Below are 8922 nucleotides of genomic sequence, written 5' to 3' on the forward strand. Positions count from 1 at the left end.
CAGCCAGCGGAAAATACGGAGCATAGTGGTGGTAATGTTCTCTAGTTGCGCCATGATTGGCTCAGTGTTCTGTCACTCATGGGGACACTACATCACTGCCAAATCTAAGTGTAGAGCTCGAAAATTCAAGCCCCTTGCCATAGAGTTACATTTACATTTACATTTTAGTCATTTAGCAGACGCTCTTATCCAGAGCGACTTACAGTTAGTGAATACATTTTTTTTTTATACTGGCCCCCCGTGGGAATCGAACCCACAACCCTGGCGTTGCATTAGAAGTGCCCATCCAAGAAAGCTCAAGGTCATTGGCCACAGATAAATATAATGTCAAATCACGTTATATCTACAGTAGCTTTGATTGGACTGATCATGTCAACATCATACTTTCAAAACCTTAGCTAGCTGTCATTATCATGAATCAAGTCGACAATCTACTGGCAAATCCTTTTTAATCCTTGACATATGAAGAGAAATTACAGATAAAACGAGCTCCGACTGGCAAAATACGTTTTGAATGGTCATCCAACTCGGAATTTGTAAGTCGGGAACTCTGGCCTCTTTCTAGAGCTCTGACCTGAAGATCACTGACGTCATGATTCAACCCTGTTTTTTTCAGAGTTCCCAGTTGTCTTGAAAGCACCATAAATCCAGAGAATGCCAGACAAATTTGATGACAAACTTAGCCCACGAAGGACCGTCGCGCCACCTTCCTGTTCAAGTGAGCACAACAAGGTGAGTCCAAAAATGTATTGTATGCTGCTGCATAAATGATGTAATATGCCAGGGAAATATGTATACTGTAGCTAAGAAAGTAATACTAAGTGTATGTTGTGTAGTAAGCTGTTTATAGCCCATGTGCCTCACCCTAATAATTTGGTCTATTTTCCCCTCTTAATTTCACCTAATGTTCTGACTTGGTGGTACACATGTAGCCTATAACCTGTTTTAGAGAAATGTAATCATTGAATATTGTAAGAGCTTTCATTGTCTGCTTATATGCCCCCTTTATTTATCCTACAGTTCTGACTTGGAGTACAGGGAGAATACTGTAAGAACGGCCCATGCTCTGAATTCTGTCGCTGTACATTTCAAAAGTGCTAAACAAATAGTTATATTGACTACGTCCGTCCTAGCTTGCTCATTAATGTCTTAATCGAAATTACAGATTGCCTCTGATACGCTCGTCGTCCCCTTATGCCATAGTTTGTACATCTCAATTGTCAGCAGAAACCACATTTGTTTAAGCAAGTCAGCCATATCAGCTATGTTTTTTTAAAAGGCAGTAAATGAGGCTGAATGAACTGTTTCGCTGCCAGACAAGGCTCTGCTGATAGCCAGGTGTAGCAGTGGTAAGGTTTTGGGACTGCTGTTGGGACTCCTTTAAGTAGGCCCTAACAGTTTGTGGACACCGTTTGTCACTGTTATAGTGCAATGAATGTATTGTTTAGTTCAATGAATGTATTGTTTAGTGTTGTGTGGTTCAATGAATGTATTGTTTAGTGTTGTGTAGTGCAATGAATGTATTGTTTAGTGTTGTGTAGTGGCTTTGCTGGCATGCATCCCCAAATTTGTTTGTTTGTTTGTTCCACCTAGATTTACATGCTAAAATGGCCACTGAACCTGGGTCTTGGAGAGCAGAGCCGGTGCCAGAACGGAAGCAGTTGGACAGGCATTTGATTTCTATAGGCGGGCCCGTTTTTTTTCCCATGGAACCGCCTGTGTAATGGTTGTATTAATAAAGACCATAGGCTTTCAATTTTGTGGAGATATAATAGATAAAATAAATTATATAGTTTATTTATTGTCCTATCATGATGGAACGGTCCCCAACCCTATACCTTAGACACCCACCTGAGCGACCCATACACTAAGGAGAAGTCCTTATCTGTTTAATGGGCCTACTGTAAGTAGCCTATACCCAGCCAAAACAGAAAGATGAATGCGATCAGAGACCCACTAAAGCAGCACCGCCCCCTCAAGTTTCTGAGCCCCCCTCAAGCCAAAGCCCCCCTGATGGGTGAGCATAATATATACAAGGAATTTCTCCAAGCTGCTAATGAGAACCTTGACGACCTTGTACCTAGCCGGTGGGAATTCCGGTGGGGTGCCCCCACCCAGGTAGTGGCAGTGCTGGCAACATTGGCTGCAGTAACCCATGGGGAGGGGGTCACACTCAGACATTCAGAGAGGGGGCAAATTATTGTGGCCCTGGTGGCACAAAATAAATCAAAGGTCTGGCTGCACAGAGATGCTTGGGAAAATGGTCACAACAGACACTCAACAAGGTCTGATTTAATTATTAGTGAAACAGTAAATATAAAGATCCAGTCCATTTAAAAAAATTGGAGGCCCCTTACACCTCAGTGTTGTGATGCAAACATTCTAGCAAAATGCATAGCGCATAGACTTAAAAAGGTATTGTCGGATATTATTAATTCTAATCAGACAGGTTTTTTACATGGGCGATACCTTGGAGATAATATAAGACAAGTACTGGAAACAATAGAACACTATGAAAAATCTGGGAAACCAGGCCTGCTATTCATAGCGGACTTTGAAAAGGCTTTTGATAAAGTACGACTGAAATGTATATATAAATGGCTGGAATATTTCAATTTAGGAGAATCTCTTATATAACGGGTTAACGTTATGTATAGTAACCCTAGGTGTAAAACAGTAAATAATGGTTACTTCTCAGAAAGTATTAAACTGTCAAGAGGAGTAAAACAAGGTTGTCCACTATCGGCATATCTATTTATTATGGCCATCGAAATGTTAGCTATTAAAATCAGATCCAACAATAATATCAAGGGATTAGAAATCCAGGGCTTAAAAACAAAGGTGTCATTGTACGCTGATGATTCATGTTTTCTTTTAAATCCACAATTTGGATCCCTCCACAGCCTCATGGAGGATCTAGATACATTTTCTAACCACTCTGGATTACAACCAAATTATGACACTGGATGGCGCCGGAGAAGATGGCTGCCGCTTTACAGCCCTCTAACCAATTGTACTATTATGTGTGTTTTTCCGTGTTATTTGTAATTTATTTTGTACATAATGTTTCTGCCATCGTCTCTTATAACCAAAAAGAGCTTCTGGATATCAGGACAGCGATTACTCACCTCGTATTGGACGAATACTTATTCTTCAACGAGGCGGCCGCGAAGGATATCCTACAGACACCCGACAAGGCCCAAATCCCTGTCATTCGCATGAGAAAGAGACAGAGATATCGTGGACGTAGGTCGGGGTGCCTTGTAAGGATCCGACGGCGAGTGAGTAAACTGCCTCTCCCATCAATCCTATTAGCCAATCTTCAATCATTTGAGAATAAATTGGATGACCTAAGATTACGGTTATCCTACCAACGGGACATTAAAAACTGTAATATCTTATGTTTCACTGAGTCGTGGCTGAACGACGACATGGACAACATACAGCTAGCGGGCTATACGCTACATCGGCAGGATAGAACGGCTGACTCCGGTAAGACAAGGGGTGGCGGTCTGTGTATATTTGTAAACAACAGCTGGTGCACAAAATCAAATACTAAGGAAGTCTCTAGGTTTTGCTCGCCTGAGGTAGAGTGTCTTATGATAAGCTGTAGACCACACTATTTACCAGGATAATTTTCATCTATATTTTTCATAGCTGTCTATTTACCACCACAAACCAATGCTGGTATTAAGATTGCACTGAATGAGCTGTATAAGGCCATAAGTGAACAGGAAAACGCTCATCCAGAGGCAGCGCTCCTAGTGGCCGGGGACTTTAATGCAGGGAAACTTAAATCCGTTCTACCTAATTTCTACCAGCATGTTAAATGTGCAACCAGAGGAAAATAAAAACTCTAGACCACCTTTACTCCACACACAGAGACGCATACAAAGCTCTCCCTCGCCCTCCATTTGGCAAATCTGACCATAACTCTATCCTCCTGATTCCTGCTTATAAGCAAAAACTAAAGCAGGAAGCACCAGTCACTCGGTTAATAAAAAAGTGGTCAGATGACGCAGATGCTAAGCTACAGGACTGTTTTGCTAGCACAGACTGGAACTGTTCCGGGATTCTTCAGATAGCATTGAGGAGTACACCACATCAGTCACTGGCTTCATCAATAAGTGCATCGATGATGTCGTCCCCACAGTGACCGTACGTACATACCCCAACCAGAAGCCATGGATTACAGGAAACATCCGCACTGAGCTAAAGGGCAGAGCTGCCGCTTTCAAGGAGCGGGACACTAACCCGGACGCTTATAAGAAATCCCGCTATGCCCTCCGATGAACCATCAAACAGGCAAAGAGTCAATACAGGACTAAGATTGAATCGTACTACACCGGCTCTGACGCTCGTCGGATGTGGCAGGGCTTGAAAACTATTACAGACTACAAAGGGAAGCACAGCTGCGAGCTGCCCAGTGACACAATACTTCCAGACGAGCTAAACCACTGCTCGCTTCGAGGCAAGCAACACTGAAGCATGTATGAGAGCACCAGCTGTTGCGGATGACTGTGTGATCATGCTCTCCGTAGCCGATGTGAGTACGACTTTTAAGCCTGAATGCCAAAAATCAGGTCTGGAGGAAACCTGGAACCATCCCTACGGTGAAGCATGGTGGCAGCATCATGCTGTGGGGATGTTTTTCAATGGCAGGGACTGGGAGACTAGTCAGGATTGAGGCAAAGATGAACGCAGCAAAGTACAAAGAGATCCTTGATGAAAACCTGCTCCAGAGCACTCAGGACCTCAGACTGGGGCGAAGGTTCACCTTCCAACAGGACAACGATCCTAAGCACACAGCCAAGACAAAACAGGAGTGGCTTCGGGACAAGTCTCTGAATGTCCTTGAGTGGCCCAGCCAGAGCCCGGACTTGAACCCGATTGAACATCTCTGGAGAGAGCTGAAAATAGCTGTGCAGCGACACTCCCCATCATACCCAAGAAGACTCTAGGCTGTAATCGCTGCCAAAGGTGCTTCAACAAAGTACTGAGGAAAGTGTCTGAATACTTATGTAAATGTGATACATTTTTTTCTTTCTAAATTAGCAACAATTTCTAAAAACCTTTTTTTAGCTTTGTCATTATGGGGTATTGTGTGTAGATTGATGAGGGGGGAAAAAACAATTTTATCCATTTTAGAATAAGGCTGTAACGTAACAAAATGTGGAAAAGGTCAAGGGGTCTGAATACTTTCCTGGTACTTATACAGTACCAGTCAAAAGTTTGGAAACCTACTCATTCAAGGGTTTTCTTTATTTTTTACTATTTTCTACATTGTAGAATAATAGTGAATACATCAAAACTATGAAATAACACGTATGGAATCATGTAGTAACCAAAAAAAGTGTTAAACAAATGAAAATATTTTTCATATTTGAGATTCTTCAAAGTAGCCACCCTTTGCCTTGACAGCTTTGCACACTCTTTACGTTCTGTCAACCAGCTTCACCTGGAATGCTTTTCCAACAGTCTTGAAGGAGTTCCCACATATGCTAAGCAGTTGTTGGCTGCTTTTCCTTCACTCTGCGGTCCAACTCATCCCAAACCATCTCAATCTGCAGCAGAGGTAACTCTGGGTCTTCCTTTCCTGTGGTGGTCCTCATGAGAGCCAGTTTCATCATAGCGCTTGATGGTTTTTGCGACTGCACTTGAAGAAACTTTCAAGTTCTTGACATTTTCAGTATTGACTGACCTTCATGTCTTAAAGTAATGATGGACTGTCGTTTCTCTTTGCTTATTTGAGCTGTTCCTGCCCTAATATGGACTTTGTCTTTTACCAAATAGGTACACACACAACTGATTGGCTCAAACGCATTAAGGAGGAAATAAATTCCACAAATTAACTTTTAACAAGGCACACCTGTTAATTGAAATGCATTCCAGGTGACTACCTCATGAAGCTGGTTGAGAGAACGCCAAGAGTTTCCAACGCTGTCATCAAGGCAAAGGGTGGCTACTTTGAAGAATCTCACATATTAAATATATTTTGATATGTTTAACACTTTGCTGGTTACTACATGATTCCATGTGTGTTATTTCATAGTTTTGATGTCTTCACTATTATTCTACAATATAGAAAATAGTAAAAAATAAAGAAAAACCTTGGAATGAGTAGGTGTGTCCAAACTTTTGACTGATGTGCCCTTGAGCAAGGCACTAAAATGTAAATGTTAATGGTACTGTATATTTACCAAAAAATATATGGGGGGTTGGAAATGATGCAGAGAATTACATTGATGGAAGCTACAATCTTCAATTTTAAAAGCTACAAAATAAAAAATAAAGACCATAGGCAGCTCGTGAGTTTCAAGTCTGGGGAAGCTTACAATTTATCCTACCGTTACTTATCTGCGTGCCAGTTATGATTATTTATATAATGAGCATTTTCGTGTTACAGTTTAATTTCAATAATGTTTTCGTTTCTCAAAATTATTGTCAAAGGGTTATAAAAATCTGAATTTAAACGATACAAATCTAAAAAGTTAAAATTAAACTAATGCAAGCGCACCAGCCTTTGCCAATTGGACACATTGATAGCCTACACCGTGATCCATTAGCGGCTAGACGGATAACTTCCATCATCAACTAAGTAAAATACACAGACCTAAAGGCGACCAATAAAAACAGTAGAAAATATCCTGTTGAAAATTCGGGTTCTTTCAGTCACAATCTCTCTACTCAGCCCGTCTGCCTCCCTTTCCATCTGCCTTGACTTGAGCTTTGCAACATTGTGAAGTGCAACATTGTATCAACTCTGCAGATTGGCGTGCTCAGGCGTGTGCACTCCCTCAACGTTATCAGAATAGAGAAATAACACGTGCTCATTGCGCACATAGAGCACTCCAAACAGACAATGAAAAAAATAGACAAAACTCCTAAATGATGCTTATGAATTAAACCAAAACTTGTTTCTCACAAGTGTAGCAGGTTGTGAACTCTGCAAACAACGTTTCCACTCCTAGAATGATAACTGTAAATTACTAATACATGCGTTAACAGAAATTAATGTCACCAAATGACGGGGATTAACGATACATTTACTACTGGTGACATACACCTTCCTAATATATATATTTTTTAATTATACTAAAGACAAATTTTCTTCACACATATTTTATATGCGTTTCACTGACAGCAACAACTCAATAATCAGGCCTATCGCCACGCGCGCTTCCCAAATAGGCATAGACCTACAGTCGCGGTCAAAGGTTTTGAGAATGACACAAGTATTGGTCTTCACAAAGTTCGCTGCTTCAGTGTTATGTGATAGTTTGGTCAGATGTTACTATGGTATACTGAAGTATATTTACAAGCATTCCATAAGTGTCAAAGGCTTTTATTGACAATTACATTAAGTTTATGCAAAGAGTCAATATTTGCAGTGTTGACCCTTCTTTTTCAAGACCTCTACGATCCGCCCTGGCATGCTGTCAATTAACTTCTGGGCCACATCCTGACTGATGGCAGCCCATTCTTGCTTAATCAATGCTTGGAGTTTGTCAGAATTTGTGGGTTTTTTGTTTGCCCACCCGCCTCTTGAGGATCGACCACAAGTTCTCAATGGGATTAAGGTCTGGGGAGTTTCCTGGCCATGGACCCAAAATGTCGATGTTTTGTTCCCCGAGCCACTTAGTTATCACTTTTGCCTTATGGCAAGGTGCTCAATCATGCTGGAAAAGGCATTGGTCGTCACCAAACTGTGCTTGGATGGTTGGGAGAAGTTGCTCTCGGAGGATGTGTTGGTACCATTCTTTATTCATGGCTGTGTTCTTAGACAAAATAGTGAGTGAGCCCACTCCCTTGGCTGAGAAGCAACCCCACACATGAATGGTCTCAGGATGCTTTACTGTTGGCATGACACAGGACTGATGGTAGCGCTAACCTTGTCTTCTCCGGACACTGTGTTTTCCGGATGCCCCAAACAATCGGAAAGGGGATTCATCAGAGAAAATGACTTTACCCAAGTCCTCAGCAGTCCAATCCCTGTACCTTTTGCAGAATATCAGTCTGTCCCTGATGTTTTTCCTGGAGAGAAGTGGCCTCTTTGCTGCCCTTCTTGACACCAGGCCATCCTCCAAAGGTCTTCGCCTCACTGTGCATGCAGATGCACTCACACCTGCCTGCTGCCATTCCTGAGCAAGCTCTGCACTGGTGGTGCCCCGATCCCGCAGCTGAATCAACTTTAGGAGACGGTCCTGGCGTTCGCTGGACTTTCTTGGGCACCCTGATGCCTTCTTCACAACAATTTAACCGCTCTCCTTGAAGTTCACTCTCCTTTTAAAAGCTTCCAGTCTGTTATTCTAACTCAATCAGCACGACCGAGTGATCTCCAGCCTTGTCCTCGTCAACACTCTCACCTGTGTTAACGAGAGAATCACTGACATGATGGCAGCTGGTCCTTTTGTGGCAGGGCTTAAATGCAGTGGAAATGTTTTTTTGGGGATTAAGTTCATTTTCATGGCAGAGGGACTTTGCAATTAATTGCAATTGATCTGATCACTCTTCATGACATTCTGGAGTATATGCAAATTGGCATCATCAAAACTGAGGCAGCAGACTTTGTGAAAATTAGTATTTGTGTCATTCTCAACTTTTGACCACGACTGTATACACTTGTGATTTGAAACAATATACACACTAAATAAAACAAAAAACACCTAATGATCATCTATGGCAATGTCAAGCTCTCTGGTAAAGTATTTCGAATGATTTTATTTAGACAGGAGTAATTATATAATTTTTGGCAAAACATCAATTTACTTTAGGGGACGCCAGCACCCGAACACTGCTCTTAGCACCCGCCAACCTTCCTTTCTAATTCGCAAGCGGCTGAAATCAGAGATCTGTATATGATGAGATGCTCATGTCTCTGCCCTAACAAATGGGAGTCGTTGTCCCAAAGGAGGAAAGGCA

Source organism: Coregonus lavaretus, assembly GCF_964263955.1.
Source record: "Coregonus lavaretus genome assembly, chromosome: 30".
Lineage (NCBI taxonomy): Eukaryota > Metazoa > Chordata > Actinopteri > Salmoniformes > Salmonidae > Coregonus > Coregonus lavaretus.